The sequence below is a fragment of the Balaenoptera borealis genome, assembly GCF_965194805.1.
Source record: "Balaenoptera borealis genome assembly, chromosome: 16".
Taxonomy (NCBI): Eukaryota; Metazoa; Chordata; class Mammalia; order Artiodactyla; family Balaenopteridae; genus Balaenoptera; species Balaenoptera borealis.
The window spans coordinates 23,591,208-23,618,515 of record NC_138872.1 but is presented as its reverse complement, the minus strand read 5'-3'; the positions used below and the strand labels follow the sequence as shown (position 1 = coordinate 23,618,515).

Below are 27,308 nucleotides of genomic sequence, written 5' to 3'. Positions count from 1 at the left end.
AATGATGGAAACCCATCCTGGGCTCTGTGCAAGACAGTTTGCAAACTGCTGGCCTGGGACATGTCAAAGCCCCTTTCCACCTCCCGGGTTCCGTGACACTGGCAGGGTGAGGGTGTGGAGAGGGAACCGGGCCAATGAAGTTATACTGATTGGGAAATTGCGAAGTATTATGCAAATGTCATTGTGGGGTTATTAGTAAAGCACAACTGCCAGGGCTGTGATGTTGTCATTCTAGAATCCTCTGGTTTTTACTTTTGATTAGATGTGAGGCACCTCTGTACCTAGGGGAACTCTCCTGTGTGTGTGCGTATGTGTGTGTGTGCGTACGTGTGTGTGTATGTGTAGGGAGCAGGGGCTATGGGCGTTGAGGTGGGGCTGAGCCAGGCCAGGGCAGGTAGAATAGATGCCAAACAGAGCTGGGAGCATGTTGCTCCTGGGGGTGGTAGGGACAGAGGTGCTTTAACGCCAGTTAAAAGGAGCGATTTGGCTCTTTCCTGCCAGCGCATGGGCCCCACAGAGATCTCTGGGCAGGAAGCACTGCGAACAAGGAATCCTCTGTCCACAGTCACGGAACAGCCAGGACAGAGGAGGTGGATTAGGAGTTCCCAGGAGGGGGCCTGCCAGGCTTTCCCTGACGTTTGGGCAAATGGGTGGGGAGAAGGGGAACTAAGTGTATGTGTACATGGTAGGGGGAAGGTCGCGGTTGGTTCATACATTTATTCCACAAGTTCCTTGAGCTTCTGGAGCCCTCCAAGGAGCCAGGCTCAGAGGCAGGCAACTCTGTAGGAGTCAGAGCTGAGAAAGGTGAGACTCTAGATATTAACCACCATCAGTCTACCGGAGGAGACAGGAAATGTGAGAGATGATAGATTTTCACAGGCAGCCTGGTGCAGTGGAGTTCATTTGGCCTGCGAGTCCAGAGCCCTGCATTCAAGTGCGTGCTCTGACACTGACTTGCTCTGTGGCCTCGGCCTCATCACTGCCCCTTTCTGGGCCTCAGTTTTCTTTTTTGGAGAATGGGGGTAGACACAGCAGTCTTGGTTACTTCTTAATACTCTTCTGAGTATCCATTAGAATAAGGTATTTCAAATCTTTTGGGGCAGCAGAATCCTGATACGTACGCATTTGCAACATAACTGCTGTGGTTGAATTGGCAGCAATTTACACAGAATCTTGTTGCCCTCCTTACTGCCCTTCGTTCTGTGGGTGTTTTTGGAGGTGCCTCTGCAGATTCCCAGGGCTCCGGGAAGCAGTGTGTGAAGGCCATTGGGTCAGGATGATTCTTTAGAACATGCTTTGCGGACTGTCCTTTGCAGCCCAGATGACAGGGATTGTGCTGGAACACACAGGAGCAGTCATAATACTGCCTCTGCCCTGCCCGGCCCATGGCCAGCACAGACTATGTCTTGGTCAGAGCCTGTATAATTGGGCCTGGATTTTTCAGAAACAAGTGACAAAAACTCTATTCAAAGTGGCTTTGAACTTCAAAGTGGACTTCAGTGGATCCTGGGGCAGTTCAGAGAACTGAAGGATGAAGAATCAGATAGACTCTCCATCTCTCTCCCATCACAGCTTGTCTCTCCTCTCTGCCCTTATGAGGAACTGGCTGTCCACTGCCCCAGCTTAGCAACCCAAACAGAAAGAGGGAACTATTTTTCTTCTAGGATCTACATATCAACCCAAGGGAAGGACTCTGATTGGTTCAATCATTGTTGCTGGGGGATAGGGACATTCCCTATAGTGGCCAGGCCTGGGTCAAGTGTCTACCTGTGTAGCAAATGGAGGAGCAGAGCTAACACCAGAAGAAGGGGGAGTGGACAGAGCCATGAGAACATATGAACATGTTAGTGGAATCTTGGGTTATAGGAGAATGAATAGCTTATAGGCCTGCAAAGCGCCATAACTCCTCTCTTCAGTAATAGTAATACAAATATCAACAATGATTACAATAGGTAATGTTTACTGAATTACTCTCTCTATGCTGAGCATGGTCTATTGTTTTTCATGTATTATTTCATTTAATCCTCATGACAATCCTTTGGGTAGGTGCCATTACTCTCCCCATTTTATAGATGGGAAAACCGAGGCATAGCTAGTGAAGGTCACACACTGACTAAGAGGAGAAGCTGGGGTTCAAGTCCAAGGAGTCTGTCTTCAGAGCTCACGCTCTGATCACTATGTCTACTGCCTTCTGTCAGCAGTTCAAGTGGATCCTACATCTACTTGCATGCTGCTCCGTGACACAGAGCTCATGACCTGCAGAGACAGCCCAGGCCCAGGTTATTCTGCTCTGGGAGTAGAGAAAGGCTTCCTTATGTTGCACACAGATCCACCTCCATAGATATCCATTCATCCGTTGTGTGGCTCTGTGGTAGGCTTTTCAGGAGATGTAAAGAAAACTCATCTGTGGGACTTCCCTGGTGGCACAGTGGATAAGACTCCATGCTCCCAATGCAGGGGGCCTGGGTTCGATCCCTGGTCAGGGAACTAGATCCCACATGCTGCAACTAAGAGTTTGCATGCCACAACTAAGGAGCCTGTGGGCTGCAACTAAGGAACCCACGTGCTGCAACTAAGGAGCTGGTGAGCTGCAACTAGGGACCCCGTGAGCCACAGCTAAGGAGCCCATCTGCTGCAACTAAGACCTGGTGCAACCAAATAAATAAATAAATATTTCTTTTTTAAAAAAAGTGCAGGTTATTAAAAAGAAAAAAGAAAGAAAGAAAGGAAGGGAGGGAGGGAGGGAGGAAGGAAAGAAGGAAGGAAGAAAGAAAGAAAACTCATCTGTGAACTTGCCTGAAGGGTCACCATAACAAATAAGTCACGTTACTGAGCTCTCAAGCTGTGCCAGGCTCTGTGCTGAGCACTTAATGTGCATTGTCTCATTTAATTGCAACAACAGCTCTGTGGAGTAGGTATTATTATTGCCCCCATTTTCCAGAGGAAACTGAGGCTCAGAGAGGAGAAGTGACTCTCCCATGGTCAGGTGACTAATAAATGGCAAAGCTGGCCTTTGAGTTCAGGTTTGCCTAGCTCTGAGCCTGTGCCAGGAACCACTGCAATCACCTGTGCCCCCCAGAGGGGAATAAATAAATGTGTGCAGGTGTTGGCTGTGACACAGCCAACAGTGCACATTGCCACTGAAGAGGGACAGGAAGGAAACTGATGCTCAGAGAAACGGGGGGGCAGCGTGGGGCACAGCAGTCAAAATGTGCTTCCGGGAGGAGGGGACATTTGATCTAGGCCTTGGACGGAGCTGGATTGGGACGTTTGGTTCAGGGAGGGCTCTCCAGGAGGAGGGAGCTGCCTGGGAAAAGGCGTGGAAGGGAGAAGCAGGAGTGGTTCAGTTTGGCCAGAACTAAAGAGCTGGGGTTGGGGAGGGTGACTAGCCCATCATTCAGGCTTCCCAGAAAGACCCCTCCTTCCATACTATTCTCTTCAGAGATGTGAAGAAGTTTGATCGTCTCCAGCTGCACACAGGTGCCCAGATCCTTCACCTTTTATCCCACATAGATGGTGGACAAGGGCATCTGGGCACCAACAGGTGTTAGTCCTTCATTCCTGGTGGCGAATGATGGGAAGAGTGCTCCCCTGTGGTCCATTGCCCAGGGGTCAGCCTTTCCTCCAGGCAACACAAGCTCAAGGAACCAGGATTGTTTCTAAGAGCCTTGGAGAGCGGCAGGATTCCCCATCCCCTCCCCAGCCAGCAGGCTGAAGCATGTACCTCTAACCCACGGAGAGGCCCCCTTTCCTTCCCCCCGCCCCTTCCACACACAGCGGATCTCATCTACCTTGTTAGGAGATGGATAACGCCCCCAGGGCCTGGGCTCTGTCCTGAAAGTGCCTTCAGAATTTTTCTTTAAATAACTCAGGTGGAAAACTGGGGGAAGAAGATGTCAGCACTGGGAGCCTCGCAGGTTTCACAGGATGGGAGAATGACAGGCATGTTTATTGAACTGGACTCACGGTGTGTCAGAGGCTTTATCACCCCCATTTTACAGAGGAGGAAAGTGACACAGGTACAGTTGTCACATGAAAGGTGACATCATTGTCTCTTGCAGGAGGGATGGAGGTGGGGGAGACTCAACAGGGGAGCACCTCCCACCCCCAGCAGCCTCCTCCCTGCTCTTGCCCAGAAACTCCTCTCACAGTGGTGGCTCGGAAATGCTGACTCTGGCTCCCCTGTCTGTTGCCCAGCCTCTCCCCCACGTGGATACTGACCATTTCCCCTGGCTTGCTGCCTGCCTGAGAGCTAGAGGGGCTGTCTCGGGGACGGGGGGGCCAGGCTTCACAAATGTCATCCAGACAAGACGCAGATGTCCAGTATTCCTTCTGTGACCCCTCTTGTCTCTGGGATCCCTGGATTTCTCTGACCCTTCTTGGAGGGATTCCAGCATTTCTGTAGGGGGAAAAGAGGTAGAAAAGGGCAGGGGAATTTTTTTCTTGGGGCGGGTGGGGTGTTCTTCATCGCCATGGCTCTTATCACCTGGACCAGAATCAAAGTTCCTTATATTTTTCCTATAAGGGCTTTTCTATTCATCATCTCATCAGATTTCCCCCATAATCCTGAGAGGTAAGGCAGGGAGGATAGAATTATCCCCATTTTGCGGAAGGGTTAACTGAGGCTCAGAGTAGGTAAGTGACTTCTCCAAGGTCATACAGCTAATGAGTGGCAGAGCAGAGCTAGAAGATAGAAACCAGTGTCTGGAATCCTGACCTTTCTTCCTGTTGCTAATGGCTACAAGGACAGCCCCCTTTCTGGCCCAGTATGTGGGGGTCATGTCCCCAGTTCAAACTTTCTCAAGCTTCCTAAGGCCTGCAGAATAAAGCTTCATCACCAGTTCTGAATTTGATCATCCCCTAACCCAGCCCGGGCCGACTGCTCTTGCCAATCTCGGCTGACATAAGAGGATGGCCTTTATCTTCTGATAAGGTGGATGAGATTAGACATTTGTTGGGGAGGATCCCTCTGTGGAATGTTGGAGGCACATGTTTCAGCCTGCTGCCCAGGGAGCAGATGGGGAAACTGAGGCCAGGGGCAGCACAATCGTTGCATTCAGGGCAGCTACAGAGGCAAGGCTGAGAAAAGGCTTGGGCTTGGGCTGGCCTGATATAATGGGCCCCTTTCCCAGAAAATCCACAACTTTGTTTCACTAAGTGGAACACAGTGTCCACTGAGTGTTTACATTTTGCTCCACTTCTGCCCCAGAGAAATTCTTCCAGGGGCACCCTGGCCTTCTGACATCTGGGCCAAACCAGGGAGGAGCCCTGTGTTCCTAGGAGCGCTGGGGCTTGAAGCTCAGCACTTGCTAAGTATAAATGGGGTTCAGGCGGGAATTAGTGGTGATGGTTGCACAACTCTGTGAATACAGTGTGGGCACGTTCTCTACCTCCAGACCTCCCTGGATTGGGGGCAGCAAGAAGCAAAGGCGCTGAGACTGGCTTCCTGGGCTTTATGGGGGCCTGGGGCAACTGTGTTGGCCTCTAGACCTCTTTGCTGACCAAGTTAGTTTCCCCATTTGTAAGTTGGGGACTAAGACTCAGACTAGGAAATAATTGGCATCAGTTGCTGGCCCTGGATGCAAAGGGGGTGGGGCAGCTAGCAGTGGAGTGGGAGGCAGCATTATAAAACTAGAAGAGCAGACACTGCTTTCTTCATATGTGTGTCTCACATATGAAGAAAGGTCTCAGGAAAGATCTGAATGAATGACCTGGGCAGGTCCCTTTCCCTCTCCAGGCCTCAGTTTCCCCCTCGGGATCCACTCTCCACAGTCCTTTGTATTCCTGCTCTTCTATGATCAGTGAGTTGAGATACATGGTTGCCAAGTTTTCCTGGGGGTCAGTTGCCTCATTTGTCAAACAGGGACGACAAAATCAGCCAATCCTACCCATCTCAAGGGTTACTGCTGCAAGGGTCAGAGAAGTGACCATGTTGCTTTGGGCCACATCAGGCTTTGGCAAATGGGGAGTTGCTTTAGCAAGGTGACATGCTCCCACGGGGCAGTGGAATGAGCTGGAGCTCCAGACTCAGACAGACTTGGGTGTAGTCTGTCCCTGCTCCACCACCTATGGTGTGAATTTGAATACTTCATTTCTCTATGCCTCAGTTTTACCATCTGTAAAATGGACACAATAATAATTCTTGCTTCAGGGGTTATGGAGCCCAAATGAGAGAAGTCAGGCAACCTGCCTGGGACAGATTCAAGTGTTTAATAACTGATAGATTTTGCTATCAGTTTTTGGTGGCCATAATGATGATGATCATTGACCTTTAGAGACTGGGATTCTCTGGGCGCCAGCTGGGCTAGTGGTGGCAATGTTATTGTTATGAATAATCTCTTATGTCTCTTTGGCACTTTACAAAGCATGTTCACATGCATCACTGTATGTGGCTTTCAGAGCATTCCTTAAGAAGGCGTCACTATCTCCATTTTATTTATTTATTTATTTAAAATTTTATTTATTTTTGGCTGCGTTGGGTCTTCGTTGATGCGTGCGGGCTTTCTCTAGTTGTGATGAGCGGGGGCTTCTCGTGGTGGCTTCTCTTGTTGCGGAGCACGGGCTCTAGGCGCGCGGGCTTCAGTAGTTGTGGCTTGTGGGCTCCAGAGCGCAGGCTCAGTAGTTGTGGCACACAGGCTTAGTTGCTCCGCGGCATGTGGGATCTTCCCGGACCAGGGATCGAACCTGTGTCCCCTGCATTGGCAGGCGGATTCTTAACCACTGCGCCACCAGGGAAGTCCACCATCTCCATTTTATAAATGCAGTTGTGAGTCTTAGGAGAAGTGGCGTGCCCCTGATTTTAGCTCAGGTCTTCATGCTTTGGGAGCTCAATTCCTGGCCAAATGTGCTACGGGGATCAGCTCTGGGTCTGGCAGCACCGACAGGGAAGTGGGGGACGATTGTTACTGACGCTCATTTTTACCGCATAAGTTTTGGAGAGTGAGGGAGCAAGTGACTGAATTAAATGACAGAGTGGCTGGCTTAGTGGCCTTGCCAAGTCACAGAAACACACACACAAGTCTTTTATTTTGGCCGTGCCGCGCAGCACGCGGGATCTTAGTTCTCCGACCAAGGATCGAACCTGCGCCCCCTGCAGTGGAGGTGCAGAGTCTTAACCACTGGACCGCCAGGGAAGTCCCCCCCACCCCCCACAGGTCTTTAAGTCCATACATTCAAGGTGATTGGGGGCAACCTGTCTCTCACTCTGGGGCCCAGGATTTCTGAAGCTGTGGGCCAGCAGCGTCCCTGCTTGTTCAATGCAGCCTGCCTGGATCCTGAGCCTCTTCCGTTTCTCGCTTCTGTTTCCGGCTCCCCACCCCCATCCTCAGGGCTGGGGCCTAGAAATGGATTCTGCCTCCATTCAATCCTCCACTGAGTCTTGATTTAGTCAACCAGTGTGCACTGAGTTCCTGCCGTACACCAGGCACTGCCCAACGTGCTAGGACACAGAGGCGAACAGAGCAGGTACACACGTGATCCGTTTTGAGCGGCAGAACTTCGTCGCAGTCTCTGGCAGTTTCCAAGCAGTGGCGAGGATGGTGTCTCTCGGCTCCTCTGTGGGATGCATGATTTTGAATTTGGGAAAATGTGCTGTGGGAGGAAGCAGGTGCTGGAAGCCCTGGGCTGAGGGGTTCCCCCTCTGCCGTGGCCTTGCTGTGTGACCTTGGGCAAGTCCCTGCCTCTTTCTGGGCCTCCTCCTCCCTGTCTACCAAGAGAGGGCATTGGTTGAGATACGAGAACAGTCTCTGACGTTTGTGGGGCACCTGCCTGGCCCATGTGTCCCAGGCTCACAAAAGCCCAGACTGATGCCAGGGTCCCTTCCTGCCAAGCGGTTGGCTTCTGGGTCTTGCAGGCCTTGGGAGTGGTCTCTGAACTGGGTTCTGAGCACTTGGGAAAAGTTGATTGAATCATCAGCCCCCCAAATAGTCTGGCCTGTGGGCCCCGTGTCCCCGGCTGGCACTAGTGCTGACAGAACAGGTTCCGGCAAGGCAGCCCCTGACACAGAGGCCCTGTCCAGCAGGGGCCCTGCATACTGGTGGGTTTAACCTCTTATGCTTTCCTTTGGGCAGGAGGTGGTGAGAGGTGGGGTGGAGGTGGGGTGAGAGCAAAACTTAAAGGCTCCCTGAAACATGGAGTTGACCTAGCACCTCCAAGGGAAGGGTGGCGAGATTGAAGACTGAGAGGGCAGGTTTTCCCAAGTCCACACCGAGTGTCGAGTGCTGCAGAGCTACCTAGGAACGCCGATCTCCTGCCCCCCTCCTCCAACAGTCACATCTTGTGCTCAGCTATTTCCTGGGTCTTGGTTACTGAGGTTGGGGGAGGGCAAGGGGTAGAGCATGTGTGTCCCCAACAAAGCAGAGAGGGTGGCGGGACTTCATCCTGGTGGCTGTGGTTGGGAGAGAAGTGTTTGTGTGTCATTTTTGTCACATTTCCCTGCCTCCTGTCATGTCTCCCAGATAAGTTCCTGGGTCTCTTGCCCTGGTGGCACTGACAGCTGACATGTTGAGAGTCCAGAGGGGGAGGGGAAGCAGAGGGCAGGCCCTTGTGCCAGTTGGCGACAGGAGGCCTGGCAAGTCCCAGCTGTGCCTGATTCCGGGTGACGGAGCAGTTCAGCACTGAGTGCCCACCCTGGCTCTGGGGCAGTGCCTGTGTCCTCCCTGCCCCTTAGCTCTTGGTGTCTGCAGCCTACTCACGCCCCTGTAGCTCTGGGCTCTGCCACCTACACCCCTGTAGCTCTGGGCTCTGCCCCTTGGCCTGGGCACAGGCACTGGTTTGGCAGGTTTTGCTGCACCCATGAACAGTGGGAGGGTTGGGCGCTGGAGCAGGGCCGGCTGGAGGAGGCAGTGCTGCCCTGACCTTGCCTCCCTCCCCACCCACAAGGCCAGCCTCACCTCTGCCCCCTTTGCCATCTTTCTCAAGGGAGGCTGCACGGGGAGCTGGAAAGCAGAAGCTGCTCAGACTCCTAGTTCTTTTTTTTTTTTTTTTTAATTTATTCATTTATTTATTTATTTTTGGCTGCATTGGGTCTTCGTTGCTGCGCGTGGGCTTTCTCTAGTTGCGGAGAGCGGGGGCTACTCTTCGTTGCGGTGCGCGGGCTTCTCACTGAAGTGGCTTCTCTTGTTGTGGAGCATGGGCTCTAGGCGCACGGGCTTCAGTAGTTGTGGCGCATGGGCTCAGTAGTTGTGGCTTGCGGCCTCAGTAGTTGTGGCTCGCGGGCTCTAGGGCTCAGGCTCGGCAGTTGTGGCGCACGGGCTTAGTTGCTCCGCGGCATGTGGGATCTTCCCGGACCAGGGCTCGAACCTGTGTCTGCTGCATTGGCAGGCGGATTCTCAACCACTGTGCCACCAGCGAAGCCCTAGACTCCTAGTTCTGACTCTATCACTTACTCAGCATGTCACATCTCTTTCCCTTCTTGGACCTTAGTGTCTTCATCTGTACAACAGGGTTTTCAGCTCAGTAATCCTCAAACAGCCACATACTATGATTCTAGTTCAAGCTCTGCCATGTTCTTTCCATCCTTAGGCAGGTCATAGCACACTGAGTGCCTCAGGTTCTGAGTGGGTAGAATGAGGGCCACAACCCTTGTCTGTTTCCTGGGGAAGGTGATAGGATCAGCCAACATCCTAGCAAGCAGCCCATCTCCATCTATAGTCCAGCCTGCCCTTATCTGGCTCAAGCAGAGGGAGAGAGTGTACCTAGACTGGGGACTTACTCCAGGGCGCCCACCACCCCGCCATCCTGAGCCCATAATTGCCTGGGAACCAGGCTTTCAGAGCTTCTCCATGGAGAGGTTGGGGGAGAACCTAGGGGGAAGGCCTTAGCACTTGCTGCCTCCACTTCCTCCTGACTTTTACATCAACTGGGGGTCCAGTTCCGGGGAAAGAGAGAAGGCAGGAAAAGTCCACCACTGCTGCAGCCCCGCTATGTGACACTGGGTACATTGTATCCTCTCACTGGTCCACATCTATACAGATCATTATATCCTCAGGAAATTCAAATTATGACAATGTATAGGTCAGAAGGAGGAATAGGAGTTAAAGAGGACATTTCCAGCCTGGGAAGGGAGTAGAGAGAGAGAGAAGGAAAAGAGGATTAACATTTACAGTGCCAGTTACTTTGCATACATTACATACATTATCTGTATTCTCAAGTCTCCTTTCCAAGTGGCAGGCAGAGTGGTCTTTGTAAAATACAAATCAGACCATATCACTCAGGGTCTTTCCTCTGCTCCTAGAATAAACTCTGAACTCCTTACCATGGCTACAGGGCCCTGAATGAGCCTGTCTCTGCTTCCCCCTCTCCAGTCATGTATCTCCTCATTGGTCATTTATTTCTTCTCTCTGTTGATTTAACAAATTTTTCCCCACCTCAGGACCTTTACCTGTGCTGTTCTTTCTGCTTTGAATTCTATTTCTCTGGCTCTTTGCAGTCTAGGATCCTTCTTATCCTTTACAACTCCGCTTAGTTAGACACCTTCCTTGCCGGCCCCACTGCACTGCTGTCTACCTCCACCTTGATTCCTCACAATATTTACCACAATTTGTAACCATTTGTCTTTTATTTTTAACAGCACGTTCACTCCACATTGCATGGCACCTAGTAGATATTCAGTAAGTATTTGTTGGATGAATGAATGAATGAGTTGTAGGGAAATGAGATGCTAGTTAAGTGCCTGGCTCAGGGCATGGCTCTTAGTAGGTGCTCAGTAAATGGCAGCTTTTAATGAGAACCAACATGGCTGGGATGGTAAATACTCACCAATTTATTGTGGCTAGAGCACGCATGTATGGGGCCAGGGGATGCAGTGGGAAATTAAGGTTGAAAAGATGAGCCAGGGGACTTCTCTGGCTTTCCAGTGGTTAAGACTCTGTGCTTCCAATGTAGGGGGCACGGGTTCGATCCCTGGTCGGGGAACTAAGATCCCACGTGCCGTGCAGCATGGCCAAAAAAAAAAGAAAAAAGAAAAGGTGAGCTGGTACCAGATCCTGGTGATCCCTTGATGCTAGGCCAGAGAGTTTGGACTTCCTGAAAGACATTGCTGGGAGTCACAGCTGGGCCGTTTATGGGAACTGTAGAGCTCTACTTCTGAGCTGGGGGCTCAGACTCTTTGTACTTGAAGAGGTGGTGCTGTGTGGTTGGGGGAGAGCAGGGTTGGAGGCAACCTCAGAGGAACAGGCTGGGCCCTCTCCGGAGGCTCTCTGAGGCAGGCTATTCCCAAAGCCCAGAAAGAAAGGGCACTACCGGGAACAAGCTGTGTTTTCTGATACCACGTTGCCACTGCACTGTTCCTGGGGGCGCAGAGGACTGGGGCCACCTAAGAGCCCAATGCTTGGACTTCTATTCTGACTCCTCGCCTTATCAACCATGTGACTTCTGCCAGCTTCATTCACATCTCTGATCCCATTTCTTCAGCCGTAAACAGGCTGCGTTAAGTACCTGCCTCGTAGGGTCTTGGCGAGGATAAATGAAATGGTGCCTGCACAGGGCTTAGCAGAGAGCCTGGTGCATACTGAGCACTCAGTAAAGGTGAGTTATCTCCATCCAACAGTGGGGGGTTCAGAAAGGGCATTCCAGGCAAAGGGAACCACAAGTGCAAAGAAAAAAATGCACAGGCATGAAACAGGAGGGTGCTTTGGAGTGGTGGGAGTTTGCTGCGCACGCTGAGGATGACAAGAAAAGAAAAGTGGACCACAGGCTGGCCCAGGTCCTGCAGCACATGTGTACTGGGCCAGGAGCTGGAACTTGTCTGGAGGGCGATGAGGGCCACTGCAGGGTGTTAAATTGGGAATGGTGTGATCTGATTTCTGGTGGCGGGAGGATGGGTTGGAAGGGCAAGGCTGAGGCCTGGAGGCCAGTGGGCAAGCTGTTGGCGTGGCCCTCACCACTGTTGGCAAGCTGCAGTGGTGGGAAGTGATGGGCCTAAACTCGGGCATGTGGAAGGACAAAAGGGAACAGATGAGAGAGTGGGTGACAAGGGTGAGTGGATGGAGCACAGGGCCTGATGGGTGTGGGGCTGGGGTGGGGAGAGCAGCAGTATCCTGGATGGCCGCAGGGTTTCTTTCTTTCTTTTTTTCTTTTTTGTGGGATCTTAGTTCCCCGACCAGGGATTGAACCTGCACCCTCGGCAGTGAAAACACAGAATCCTAACCACTGGACCGCCAGGGAATTCCCTTTTCTATCTTTTTTTTCTTTTTTTTTTAGGGTTTCTTGATAGGTGCCTGAGGGATCGTAGAGCTGAAAGCACGGCCGGTGCATGTGGGTTTGGATGTCAATAGGTTGACTTTTCTGGGAATTGAGAAGCTTCCTAAAAAACCTTTTTTTTGTTCTGACTCTCCGTGTGGAAAATCTTTCTAAAATCTGAATGATTGACTCCTCCCTGAGTGACAAGAGAGCCTTCTGTGGGGATACTGCGCACACCTCGTCCCTGCTGGGCTAGGGACTCGGCAAGGGAAGGGGTGCTGGCTTGGCCTGTAGGTGGCCAAAGCTGGGGGTTTTATCTGGAAGCGGTTTTTCAGAGTCCATCCGTTTTCTTGTGATTTTCTTCCTTCTTCTCAAAGTGTGTACAAAGAGGTAATTCCGGGGAGTGGAATGATTTATGTATTCCAAGGCTCTGGACCAGCGGCCAGGCAAACTTTCAAAAGTGGTATAAGGGGGACTTCCCTGGCGGTCCAGTGGTTAGGACTCTGCGCTTCCACTGCAGGGGGCACGGGTTCAATCCCTGGTCAGGGAACTAAGATTTCGCAAGCCGTGCGGTGTGGCCAAAACAAACCGAAACAAAACTAAAAAATAAAACCCAAAAGTGGTGTAAGGTAAGCTCCTGCCTATGCCCTGCCCTCGGTAATTTTTTTGGTGAGTGTGGACTGGGAGCTGTCCTTCCAAAGAACCATAGGTCTTAGATTTTACACTTTACAGATGGAGGAAATGAGGCCCCAAGAGGAAGCGGATGAGACTTGCTCAGGTCCAGTTGTGAATGAATGCCGGAGCTGGGCCTGGACCGGGCGCCGCCCTTCCAGCTCCAGGCTCTCCTGTGGCTCTGCGGCTGGCACGGCCTCTCAGAGGAGGATGGGGCTGATGAGCTGACGGACATCCACACAGGCCCCCAGCCCAGCTCAGGGGCACACACCTGGTGAGAGAAGACCCCCGCAGACAGGGCAGGACTCAGCTATTGTCCTAAGTCCCCAACTAAGAGGCCCATCCCTACCCCTCCTCCTGATCTGAGATGGGTCCAGAGGCCTGGCTGGAGGTCGGAGGCTAAAACCAGAAGGATCGGGTTGGTTCCCTCCTTATGAGAAAAGGAGCAGAGAGCCCAGTCTGAATGGGGTGGAATACAGTCTGCATCCTACTTCAGCTGATTGCTGTGCTGAGCAGAGGCCTTTGTCTGCGTTGCCAGGGGAACCAAAGCTTCTGCCTCCTTCCGGGGTTGTGATTGGCTCCTGGTAGAGCTTGAGCTTTGGTGAATGGAGGGGCTTCCCTCCTGCCTACGTCTTCCATGGAGGTGAGAGACTAGAGCGAGGCTGCGGTCCCCGTGGAAGCACCGCATAGGTTTTTGTGCTCTGCTCCTTCAGCTCTAGCGGCGATGGGTCCCCTTGTTCGTTCACTCTTTCATTTATCCCAGGCAGCATCCGCTCCAGGCCCTTCATTCTTCCAGGTCTAGGAAAACTAACCTATGAGCCAGAGGACTTGGCAGAGCCACAGACTCACTCTTGGCCTTGGGCGGTTCCCTTCCCCTCCCTGGGCCTCAGTTTCCCTACTTGTAAAAACAAAGGCATTGGGCTAAACTCTCCGGTCCTTCCAGCTCTGACTTCCCTGACCATACAGCTCATATCTTCTCCTTTCTGACTTCCCATCCTCCCATCTGGCCTCTTGTTGAGCTCTGATCATGTTCTTTTTCGTAGGTGCCCATGCAAGATACAGGGCAGAATAGGGAGTTGCAACCAGCTCTTAGCATTGTTTCTTTCTTTTTTTTTTCCCTAGGAAAGTTTTGTTCTCTGAAGCCTCTCCTAGAAGCCCCAAATCCTGCAGCCCCTCTTGTCTCATCCCTTTCACTTGGACCCAGGCTCGGGGTAATATGCCAAAGGAGTAGCTAACGATGGATGCCCATCTCTGCTCAGGGCGGGGCGGAGCAGCAGGCGGGGCAGAGCGGGCTGGGGCGGGCGGGGATGGCTGGAAGAGCCCTGGGGCTCAGCAGTGCTGGGTTCCAGGCCTAACTCAGCTACATGCTGGCCGGGTGACCTTGGTCGGGTTGCTCAGCTTCAGTTTCTGCATCTGGGACACAGGAGTGATAATGCCACCCTTGGGGTTTTGCAAAGGTCGAACGTGATGACATGCCTGCCCAGCAGGAGGCACCGAGTCCCCTTCCCTGGTCTCTCCCCTAAAAAAGGTAGGGAGCTGGGGAAAGTCCAGACTGAGGAGGGCTGGGGGTGGCAGGGCCTGTGGTGCCACGTGGCAGACTGTAGCCGCTGCTGTTTCCTGGCAGTGCCAAAAAGCAGGGAGCAAAGTGTTGCCTTGGGCGGCTGATGTCTGAGTGGGGGAGGCCGCGTGTCAGAGCTAATGTTTGAATAACACTTTTAAGATCCTCCAGGGACCTCAGATAAGGATTTTTCAGATGAGCTGAAAATGGAGCAAAGTAATAAGGCTGAGCTCACTGGCAGGAAAGGGGGCAGCCTAATTGGTACTGGTCTTTTCTCGCCCAGCCATGCCCATCACCACAGGCTGACTGGGAGAGTGGCCTCTGCATCTGGACTGTGGGCTGCAGCAAGGAAGGTCAGTTTTCTCAGAACGAGGGCGTAATGGGTGACTCGGCCCTGCTTCTTGTTGACTCACTAGATTGATGGTCAGAGGTGGCTTCTTAGGTCACTGGTCTTCAGAGGCTGGTTTAGCGTTTAGCTCTGTGACCCAGCCTCGCTCCACCACTGGCCTGTGGGAGCTGCCGCCTGGGCTGGGCCGCCGCCTGCCCTGGGTGTGGTGGGAGGCTGGGATGGGACAGTGAAGTGGGATATGCGCACTGCTGGGGGCCCTTCCCTCCTCTGCTCAGGTCTGCCGGGCTCTGTGGTGAGGTGGGTGGACAGAGGAAGGGGCTTCTCGGGCAAAGAAAGCAGGCTGGTGGTGTGACTCTGGGCATGCTGGGTCCCTGCTTACACCACGGAGGCCCAGCATCTACGGGATGGGTCTCAAAGAGGCTGAGGAAAGGCCCAAGAAGTGACTGTGTGTGTGCGTGTGTGTGTGTGTGTGTGCAAATGCACCCACATATGTGCTTGTGTAGAATGTGATCCCCATGGAAACAGGTGGCAGAATTGGTGAGTGGTTATGGACCAGGAGTGCCTTGTCCTGAAGACAAAGAAACTCCTGACCGGGCTCTTCTACCTGAAGCCTCCTCTGCTTTGCTGGGCCTGGGCTGGGAGCGGATAGCCGTGGGGCGGCGCGTCTCTGCTTCTCCCGGGTGCCTGGCTTCCACTGGAAGTGCTGCTCCTGGGACACTGGCCACTCTGAGACTCCTCAGTGGGGAACGTGTGCGGGTCGATGACTGATTCTTCCTGGTGCCTGGGTTGCCTTGTGAATGCTGTTGGGGACATAGGAATAAGCATCTGGTCACCAGCACCTCCCAGGTGCCTCCTGGGGATCCCCACTTCCTTCTCTTCCCTCATCTCCGGGATACCACTCCCTTCTTTCCAGCTTCCCCACTACCTCCCTGGCTGGCTCGAATTTGCCTGTTCCCCCTCCTCTCCTTGACTGCTCAGTGTGTGGCGTCCTCAGGGCTCCATTGCAGTTGTTTTTTGTTTTTTAATAATCCCTTTTTTTAAAAAAATGAGCAAACTAATCACAGTACAGAGATTTTGGAAAACAGGAAGAGGAAAAAAATGACTCCTGAGTATTGCTGAGAGTTTGGTTTCCTTCCAGCTCTTTTTTTACACAGTCATCGTCTTCCCCAGTTCATCTTCAGGGCTGTCCTGCGTTTTTCACTTAACGGTGGATGCGGAGCCACCTTCGGTGTCATTACAGAGGATTCCATTAAATACGTGATCCATTTACCCCTTTTCCTGTTGATGGATAGTCAGGTTGTTTCCAGTTTATTCTCTTGTAAATGACATGGCAATGAACATTGCCTAAAAGTGTTTTTTCTTTATTTCAGATGATGTCTCTTAGGGTGGGGTCCCAGAAGGAGCGCCTTTCAGGCGCTCAGTAAATCTTGCCCAACTGCTGTGCCACTTTACAGCCCCAGCGTCCAGGGTGATGGGACAGGAATTGCTCTGGATTCCTTTCAGGTCTGAAGAGCCTGTTCCTGGTGTCCAGCCCCTCATTCACTCTACGATGGGGGCAGAATAGGGCTGTGGAGTGAGGCTGCCTAGGTTCAGACCATGCTCCCCTCTTGACCTGCTTGAGTCTGTTTCCTCGCCTGTAAAATGGGCATGATGGGAGTGACCGCCTCGCAAGGTCATCGTGGGGCTTTATCAATCCGTGTAAAGCGTGGAAGCACCCAGCCTGGCACTTGATAGATGCTGAGCCATGGTGACAGTGGCTCAGAGAGAGGAAGCTACCTAGTGACTCAGACTGAGCTGAGGCCAGCACTCAGGCTTCTGCCTTCCGGGAAGTCGCTTTCCCTGAAGCCAGCCTACCCCTGCAGATGGTCTGCCTTATGGGGCTCAGGGTCCCTTTGTTGGAGAATGTGGTCGAGGGGCTGAGTCCGAGTGTAGCTGTAAGGTAGCGTCTCCCTTTCCTCCCAGAACCATCCGTTTTTCTGGAGTGCTGTTTCCACCAAAGGTGTCTCTCTGGCCTATTCCCTAGGGGTGATTCAGGGTATGTTCTGGTCCTAGGAATCTCCCTGGCTGGCCCTTGAGAAAATTTCATGGAGGGTTTCAATCTTGGAGGGAAAAGTGGGCTCCAAGGCTATATTAATTTTCTTTTTTTTTTTTAAGGGTTTTTTTTTTTTTTTGATGTGGACCATTTTTACAGTCTTTATTAAATTTGTTACAATATTGCTTCTGTTTTATGTTTTGGTTTTTTGGCCACAAGGCGTGTGGGATCTTAGCTCCCTGACCAGGGGTCCAACCCACACTCCCTGCATTGGAAGGCAAAGTCTTAACCATTGGAAGGCAAAGTCTTAACCATTGGACCGCCAGGGAAGTCCCAAGGCTATATTAATTTTCTATTGCTGTTGTAACAAATTGCCAGGGAAGTATTGGCTTAAAACAACCTGAATTTATTACCTTATAGTTCTGGAGGTCAGAAGTCTGAAAGTGGACCTTATGGGGCTAAAATCAAGGTGTTGACAGGGTTGTGTTCTTTGTAGAGGCTCCAGGGGTGAATCCGTACCTTGCCCTTTCCAGCTTCTAGAGGCCGCCCACATTCCTTGGCTTGTGGCCCCCTTCTAGTAATGACATCATTCCAACCTCTGCTTCCATTGTCACACCTCCTTCTCCGACACTCACTCCACGGCTTCCCTCTTTTACTTATAAGGACCCTGTGGTTGCATTGGACCCACTTGGATAATCCAGGGTAATCTACCCATCCCCAACTTATTAACCTAATCACATGTACAAAGTCCCTTCTGCTATGTGAAGTAATATATTCACAGATTCTAGGGATTAGGATGTGGTCATCATCGGGGGGCCATTATTCTGCCTACCACAGTGGCCAATTCTGGGGGCATCTCTGGATTAGTGGACCCCCAGGTACTGCTGGAATTGTACCACCAACCTCCACGATGGAGGAAAGGTCAGGGGAACCCAGATCTAATTATGGTGCAGTTGGGGAGGGGCCTAAGAGACCGTATCGCCAGGTTCTCTGTGGTGGAGGCCCCTGAGGGGAAGCAGTGTACCCTGCTGCAATGTGACAAAGGTGTTCCACAACGTAAGCATCAGAGAATGTAGCCCCTGGCCTTCACTGATAGGTGTGGGCCTGCTGTGAGGCACAGGGAGCCAAGCAGCCCCGTCCAAAAAGCGCCATCGCTGCCGTGTGTATATGTGTTTGTGTGTGTGGTTGGTCACTCATCTGCGTCTCTGCAGCAATACTCTTGGGAGGGGCCAAGGAACAACTCTTTAGAAAGGCCCTTTCTGTTCTTGTTCTAAGCAAAATAATTACACAAGTCACTAATTTGATCCCTAATCCCGTAATTACTTTATTATGTAACTGGTGAGAGGACTCCGAGCTGTGCCTATAGGGCCACTTTGGCTGCTGGCCAAGCTGGCCTGGTCCGGCAGCACGGAACCCCACCTTGCTTCTGCCCTGGGCCTTCCATGATGCCAGGGTTGCTGCTCTAGTTCCACTCTGGCTGAAGCCAGCTCTTCTTTGGTATTTGGGGTCTAAAAGACCATCCTCCCTTTCCCCCAAATCCACACACAAACACAGCTGCCTGGAGAGTAAGAGCTCGTGCTTATGGAATTAAGTCCGTAGGAGTCAGGAGATCTGGGCTCTCATTCAACGTTCTCATTAACTTGCTCTATGACCTTGAGCTAGTCATTTCCCTCTGGGTCTCGATTTATCTGTAAAATGGGGCCCTTGCCAGCTTTAACATTCCATGATTCCATGAGGGGAGCTGAGAGAGCAAGAGCTTTGAGACGGAGGTACCTTCTTGCTACCTGCTGGCAATATGCTCCAATCATAGCATTAAAGATCGCAGTGCTGACAAGAGACATCATTTATTGAACAAGCACTGTACCAGGTCCTTTCTTAATATTTTTCTCATTCTATATTCAAATGACTGTACGAGGCAGGCTTTACAGAAGAGGAAATGGAAGCAATGATTTTATAGGGACTTACCCACCAGGAATTGGCAGAGCTAGGACTGTAAGCTCTGCTCTTAGCTGCTGCCCTCCCATTCAGCTGGGAAGTGGTGGAGCGGGGGTTTGAACCCAGGTATGTCTGTCCCCAAAGTTCTTGCCTTTCCCATAAAGCCAACATCCCAGAGTTAGACTTATAGGGGTGACTAAACCTCTTGAAATTTGAATATTTAAACAAAGTTGACACAACAAAAAAATAGGGACAGCAAAATAGGAAACTCCAGTAGACCAGGGAGACAGGTGCCTCAGGATTGTGTTCCAGCTTTGCCGCTGGTTCCCATTATGGCCTCAAGCAGGTTCCCACTTATCTCCAGGCTTCAGTGTTCCCATCTGTATGACAAGGGGTGGAATTAGATGGTCTCCAGAGGCCTTCCTGGTGTTGAGGCTCTGCGACTGTAGGTCACCTGGTTCCGGAAGTTGCCGTGGGGTGGGGGTCAGCCCATGGTGTAGGCCAGTGGGTAGGTGAGTTGGCAGCCCTGGTAGTTTCTATTATGTCCAGTCCCGTGAGAACGGAGACTGCTCAGATTTCATCCCACTGGGCGTCTGCAGAGCCACTTAGGCAGGTCACGGAGTCAAGAACACAGTGGAGGAGGTCCTTTCCTGCTGCTCCTACATGGTTCCTGCCCAGCTTGGGCTCTTAGCGCTCTCTGGGGCCTGGGTCTGGCCTCTGCCTTGCTCCAAAGACTGCATTAGACTCAGCCAGGGACAGACAATGGCTGCAAGTCTGTGTGTGGTTTCTGTGGCGGGTGCCTAGAGGCCTAAGCATAATGAATAATAAAAGCTACTTTGTGTTTCTTAGGATGACCGCGTGCAAAGCACTTTTCTTGCATTATTATGTTTGATTCTCTTAAAACCATATGACGTAGGTGCTATGGTCATTCCCACTTAACAGTTAAGGAAACAGACACGCAGAAGGTTGAGTAATTTTCTCCACGTCACACAGCTAGTGAAGGATAGAGTGGGATTCGGGATTCTGACTGTAGAACCCATGGTCTTGGCCTTACGTCCTGGTATCCCATGGGCTGAAGGAATAAGCATGAGGTTAGGAATCAGCTGGTTTTTAAATCCCTACTCTCTGTTTACCATCTATGTTTCCTTGGGTAAGTTACTTTTTCTATCTGAATTTGCATTTCTTCCTCCATAAAACGTTAATACCTGCCTGTTAAGATTAAAGGTTACTGCGATGATGATGTAGGACAATGCCCAGCATGTGGTAGGTGGTCCGTCAAGGCCTTTTACCATTTGCCCCACTCTCTCCTTCCCACTTTCCTCTATTATCCCAGAGGCTCTTGCCACCCTGGAGTGCTCCCCATATGTAGCACATAGCTCAAGGCCTTTGCACATGCTGCTCTGCTGCCTGGAAGTTGCCATCTCTACACGTTATTCCTTCCTTCAGTTCCTCTGGGCTTTGATCCTTCCCTGTTTCTCTGAGGATTCTGGGCAGCGGTAGAGGAATGAGGCTAGATTTTCCCACAGGCTTGTGCTTCAGTGATGACCAGAACCACCACGCGGTGGGGACAGAATTGAGGATAGAGAGCCGGCCCTGAGCATCCTGGAGGTGCAGGTCCCTACTGAAAATTCCTCCATTTATGCTCGACGGCTTTGCAAGGGTGTGCGTGCAAAGTGTGTGTTTCCTCTTTGGGTCACCCCATTGCTGTATTACGATACTCTTCACTTTTTCAGTTCTTTCTCTAGCTTGGTCTCTTAGTCTTTTACTCTCTTTCTTGGTTTTCAGACTGGCACTTTTTGTTAAACATTTTTTATTGTGGTAAAATGCTCATAACTTAAAATTTACCATCTTAACCGTTTTTAAGAGTAGAGTTCAGCAGTGTTGGGTACGTTCACGTTGTTTTGCAGCCGTCATCACATCTCTCACCAGAACTTTTGCCCTGTAAAACTGAAACTCTCTACCCATCAAACAATAACTTTCTATTCTTCTCTCCTCTCAGCTCCTGGTAACCACCATTCTACTTTCTGTATCTACGATTTTGACTACTCTACATATACCATATAAGTAGAATCATACAGTGTTTGTCCTTTGTGATTGGCTCATTTCACTTAACATAATGTCCTCAAGGTTCATCCATGTTGTAGCATGTGTCAGAATGTCCTTTTCTTTTCTTAAGGTCGAATATTCCATTGTATGTATATACTGCGTTTTGTTTATCCATTCATCTGTTGTCGGACACTTGTGTTGCTTCCACCTCTTGGCTATTATGAATAATACTATGAACAGGGATGTACAAACATCTCTTTGAGACCCTGCTTTCGATTCTTTTGGGTGAATTTACCCGGAAGTGGAATTGCTGGATTAGACGGTTAGCACTTACTTTGAAAGCCACTGTTTATTGAGTGCTTACTATGTGCCAGGAACTGGGTTAAGCACTTGACATGTCTTGCCTCATTCAGTGCCTACATTCACTCTGTATTGTGAATACAATACAGTGATAGAATTATCCGCAATTTGCAGCGGAGACAATAAAGGCTCAGAGAGGCCAAGTTATTTGCTCAGTCTCCTAGCTGGGCAGCACTGGAGCAGGGCTTGGAGCTCTGACCTGCCGCCAGTCCTTGACCATCGTGCTGTACTGCCTCCCAGTGGCGTCTTGTTCTCCACCTGTCTGTCACATTTTCTGCCTCTGCTGTGTAGTTTCTCTCTGGTTCATGCTCACATTGTCATTCTCCTGCTTTGTGTGTGTTCACCCTCTCTGGAAACTTTGAGCAACTTGAGTAAAGCCCCTCTGATTGTTAGGAAGTTTTTGTGACTTGGAAACCTACAGAGAGAGGCCTGTAACTTGCTTTCTAATCATGGTTCTCTGTTTATAGCTGCCTCTCTCCCAGTGGCCTATGGGATCTCCTTCTGCATCATGTGGTTGTGGATCCACAGAGAGCCTGCCTGGTAGGGTCAGTTCCCCCGGGGGCAGGGGCACTGTATCCCCCAAAGGGGCAGTGTGGGAAGGGAGAGGGCCCAGCCAGTCAGAGTGGGATTCTCCTGTCTCACTGGTTTCCTAGCAACAACACAGAGGAGGAGAATTTTATAGAAGGATGGAGGAAGAGAGGCTATGATGTGGGTTCCAGCACATTTGCCTTTTCCTGAACTTCAAAACAATCAGAGCGGACTTCCCTGGTGGTGCAGTGGCTAAGAATCCGCCTGCCAATGCAGGGCACATGGGTTCGAGCCCTGGTCCGGGAAGATCCCACATGCTGCAGAGCAACTAAGCCCATGCGCCACAACTACTGAGCTTGCGCTCTAGAGCCCGCGTGCCACAACTACTGAGCCTGCGTGCCACAGCTACTGAAGCCCGCGCGCCTAGAGCCTGTGCTCCGCAACAAGAGAAGCCACCGCAATGAGAAGCCAGCACACTGCAACGAGGAGTAGCCCCTGCTCACTACAACTAGAGAAAGCCCGCGCGCAGCAACGAAGACCCAATGCAGCCAAAAATAAATAAATAAATAAATTTATAAAATGGGATAGCCTGGTTAAAAAAAACAATCAGAGCAAAATATCCCCAAGTTTGGGTGATTTTACTGATTATCTAGTCCATCTAGACTTAAAATTTACATATTCATCAGCCATCTTTCTATAGTCCTTTTAAAACTGTTTTATTATGGAAAATTTCAAACATGAAGAAGAGTACTAGAGAGAATATTATAATGAACTTCCATGAACCCATTGCTCAGCTTTGACAATTTTCAGTAAATAGTCACTGCTCATCTACCCAACAGTGTGGAATTGAAATAGTTTATTATTCACATTTCTAGCTCCATGCATCACACACAGTAGTTGCTCAGTAAATAAGTAAATGCTGGATGATTACAAATCCTTTCCCCTCTCTGGGTCTCAGTTTCCCTATCTGTGTGGTAAGAGGGTGGGACCAGATGACTTCTAAGAGATGCGGCGTGGTACGGTGGTCAGAGCATACGCTTTGGTGTTAGACACACTTGTTCAAATTTCGTTCATTCCTTAGCTGAGTGTCTTTAGGCAGATTACATCTCAGGTTCCTCATCTGTAAAATGGGGATGCTAGCTCCTGCTTCTCAGGGGTGGTTTTGAGCACTGAGTAAAGTAACTCTTTTGTGGCTAGTACTTATTGCTGCTATTTTTAATATTAATATTCAGATGGGAAGATTCCATGTATTTCAAAAATGCAAAAGTAAATTGGAATTGACCAGAATTCAAACCCTAGGATTCAGCTTCTTTTTTTGTCCCAGTCAGCAGATAGTCAGGAGCTCAAGAAAAGGGCAGTACAGCCAGAGCCAGTGCCCCAAATGTGGAGCTGGGAGCAGGCCCAGAGTGGGGGCCATGCAGGCTGATGCCATCTCCTCCTCTCCCTGCCCCTACCACACATGGGTGCCACAACCCCTGTGAGAGGAGCCTGCTGGCTGCCCCCTCCCTCAGTGAGACAGGCCCAAGCTGGAGAGCCCAGAGGTGGAGAGAGAGGCGCCACAGGATGTCTCGTTGCTAGGAGACCTGAGGAGGCAGCAAGGACCTGTTGCCAGAGCTGGAAGGGAATGATGGACTGATGTGGAGATGCAGGGCATGTGGCCCCAGAAGGGCTTTTGTGGGGTTCTGGGCAGGGGGTGGTGGTATAGCAACTGTGAGCTCAGCTGGGAGGAGGGGCTCTGTAGAATTCGGCTCCTTAGAAGTGGGCTCAGGGTAACCTGTTCAGTTCTTCCATTTAACTCCTTCTATGTCGAACTCAGACCTGCATTTGAATCCTGACTCACTCTGTGAACTTTGGCAAATGCTGTGCAGCTATACTTGCTGGGCCTCATCTGTACAATGGGTATAATAATGCCTGTCTCACAAACCTTTGGGAGGGTTCAGTGAAATGTGTATAATAAAGTGCTCTATAAAAAGGAAGACAGAGTATAAATGTGAAGATTCACTACCACTCTTATCTTTATTATAATAATTATTATTTCTCTTACTGTAAAATGAGACACACTCTCTCTGGGATTGGACTCTCCCTGTCTGGATGAGATTCATGAACAGGGGGCCTTGGAGGAGGGGACTTCCCCTGTGGAGGCCTGTGTCAGGGGACTCTGGGGAATGGCTGGATGGGGCCCCCAGTTAGTGAAATCCCAGGGGGCAACTTGAGGAAGGCAGCAAAGTTCAAAGCCAGACGGAGACTTGATAAGAGTGGTGGCTGAAGGGGGGTGGGCTCTGCTGAGATTCCAGGAAGGGCTATGATTCTGGTTCAGGCCAGAACCTGTGAGTGAGGTGAGGGTTATGGGCCTTTCTTGTTGCTTCTCTCGTATAAATAATATATGTCCACACACATACACACAACAGAAAATAAACAATGAAATAAAACCAAACCCAAACAAGCACAAAAGAAATTCCGCTATCATAAAACAATCCCTGGGAACATTATGTTTTGAATATTTCCTTCCAAGTTTTCTTTTTTCTATGTATGCATGCACATACTTTATAGAAATTGGGTCACATGTCCCATATGCTTTTAAAAACTCTGTATTATGTTATGAACATCATTACATAGAATCATATAGATCCATGACACTATATTTTAACAGCTATATAGTATTTCAGGATATGTGTTATCATTATTTATGTAAAATACCCACTATTTTTAGACGTTTATATTAATTCCAAATTTCCACTTCACTCTGGTATACAAGACTCCTGTATACAACAGACAAATGTTCTTATGGCTACATCTTTGAGTATATCCATTGGTCTCACAGATAAATTCATAGAAGAGGAATTTCTGGATGAAAAGGTATGCACATTTTTAAGGCTTATCATGCACTTTTGCAAAGTGCCCTCCAGAGGGGACTTCCCTGGCGGTCCAGTGGTTAGGACTCTGCACTCTCACTGCCAAGGGCCCCTTTCCTTCAGAAAGATGAAACCAGTTGATGGCTGCATTGACACTATCCAAGTCTGCCTGGTTAACTGGGTGCCCATTCATAACCAGATTGCAGTGGTGTGGGAGTGGGTGGCTTACAGATAGACTGGGGAGGGGAAGAGGTATCAACAGCCACTCTAAAAGGACTTGTGCAGAGAGAGGCCCCTGGTGGCCTGGTGGCATAGGCTGGGCTGGGCTGGGCTGGGAGAGGCTGTCGGTCTGGGTCGGCTGCACTGACTCAGGCTGGGCGTCTTGCCCCTGGTGTGATCCTGGGCTCTTGCTGGTGTGATCAGCATGGTCACCAATCCAAGGCATTTGTTCCAGAAGCCAATGCAGCCTCTCTGGCCATGCTGACAGATGTGGACATTCGCGTAGTGGGTAGTGATTCATCGGAGCTGGTGGTGGCAGCGGGAGCTCTGACAGAGTGGAACTGCTCTCACCCGTCATGTCACTCAGCCTCTAAAAATAGCCCTCACCTGTTCCAAGTGGCCGCACCACCAAGTGTCTGGAGGTGCAGTCCTTTGGCTGTGGCTGTGCGAGGGAGGGCATGCACGTGGCACTGTGTGTGTGTGTGTGTGTGTGTGTGTGTGTGTGTTTTGGGGGGTTGGAGGTGGCATCTTGGAGCGTCTTTAGTGATTGGCATCTGAGCCAAGGATTTGGGGTGGGGGAACAAGAGTCAGGCCAGACTCTTCCTCTTCTACCTTCTCGTGGCCGGGGACAATCTGTCTACTCTTTGGGAAGTGCCAGAGACAGCTGGTGGGGCAGGGGTGTCTTTCAGGACTATGTGCTCACTCTCTGCTGAGTCGGGGGGGGACAGTGTGGGGAGACTACCAAGGCCATATGACAAGGGCGGAGGTAGGCTCTTGGAGGGATGCATAGCATTTAGCCGATCAACAACTGAATCTTATGAAAGCCCATTTCACATCTCATCTTTTTGGTGAAATTTTTAACATAGGGTTCCTTTAAATTAGATACAAATATAGCTGACTTCTTATCATGATGACTAGTGACCATCTAGCCAAGGTTTCTTAACCAAGTGTCCATGGACCCAAGGGGTGAGCTATGCATGGGTTTCATGAGGTTTCTTGATGCCTGAAATCATAATAAGGTGTGTGTGTGTGTGCACGCGCACGTGCATGTGTGTGTGTGTGTCTGGATGTGTGCCCATGTGCATTTTTCTGGGAGAAGCTCTGCAGTTTTTATCGCATTTTCCAAGGAAACCATGACCCATAAAAGGTTAAGAACACACTAGTCCAACACCCTCACATTAGAGGCAAGAAAATTGAATCCAAAGAGGAAAATGACTGCCCGAGATCTCACAGCCAAGATCAGAAACCAGGTTTATTGACACTGTCCTCCCTGGCTAGTTCCCCGAGTCAGGATTGAGCTACCTGCAGTAGACAGAACCCCAGGTACCATTTCCTATGCCCTTTTGGCTGGCATGGATCTGAATGAACAGGCTTGAGGCTTTCAATGGCAGTGGGCAGCTGGGTGCTCACCTCCAGACATCCTATTCCCAGGTGGTCTTGTAGGGGAAGACTCCTGGGGCATCTCCTGACCTGCTTCCTTACCGGGACATCTTAGCTCAGGACATTAAATCTGCCCCTTTTGCCTTGACATTCTTCCCTGGTGGAAATGCTCCCTTGACACAGGAAGTGCACCTGCCTTCCGGGAGAAGAACTGGCACTCTGGGCCTGGAGAAAAGTAAATGGTGGGACGGGGAGTGGGCCTAGGAATATTGTATGATGGACAGGCAGGTAGAAACAGATGCTGGTCCATTGTCTGTGGGAGGAATTCAACTTTGTACCATAGGAGTATAGATGAAGTGGCCCATGAGGATTAAAAATAATTAACATTCATTGAGCACTTCCTATAGGCCAGGCACTCTTCTCAGACAAGTACATGTATTAACTCCTTTAATCCTTATAAGACTGAGGCACAAAGGAAGTAAGCACAGCTAGTAAACAGCTGAGCCAAGACACGCAAGACATGGAGGCAGGTCTTCTGACTCCAGGTTGTAGAGTCTGGAACCAGAGTGGGCTCCTAGCCTCTATGCCGGGAGCATGCATCAGAATCAGGAGAGGGCTGATAAAAGCACAGGCTGCTGCTCTGAACCCCCAGTTTCTGACTTAGTAGATCTGGGATAGGGCCCGAGGATTCGCATACCAAGAAGTTCCTGGGTGATGCTGCTGTTCCAGGGACCACACTTTGAGAACCATGGCTCTCTGCTTTCCTGCTTCCTGATAGGAAGAGAGGAACCCAGGGAATAGACGTGGTTATTGATCTCACCTGGATTATTGCCCTGGGTCCAGGCCTCTCTTACCTCCAGGTACCTACCCTTTACCTGGGACAAATTAATCTTCCTAAAGCCCAGCTCCGATCATGTCGCACCTCTGCTCAAAGTCTTCTGGATTCTCTGCTGTGTGTACCGGCGCTGTCCAGTAGAACTGTCTTTGGTGATGGAGATGTTCTACATCTGCACTGTCCAATATGGTAACCATCAACCACACGTGGCTATGACTTTTACATTTTATCCCATTTTAATTAATTTAAATAGTCACGTGTGGCTACTTGCTGGACAGTGCAGGAAACCCTTGGTGTGCCATTTGAGGCTCCCATTGGCACTATATGCCATTCCAGCCCCAGCCTCAACCTTTGGCATCCTT

General features: G+C 50.5%; 1 protein-coding gene across 6 annotated transcripts in view; it reads left to right on the top strand.

Moving 5' to 3' along the window:
• Positions 1–27,308, top strand: part of EPB41L1 (erythrocyte membrane protein band 4.1 like 1) — a 136,729-nt gene that overhangs the window by 31,702 nt on the left and 77,719 nt on the right. The gene's annotated exons all lie outside the window — the stretch shown is intronic.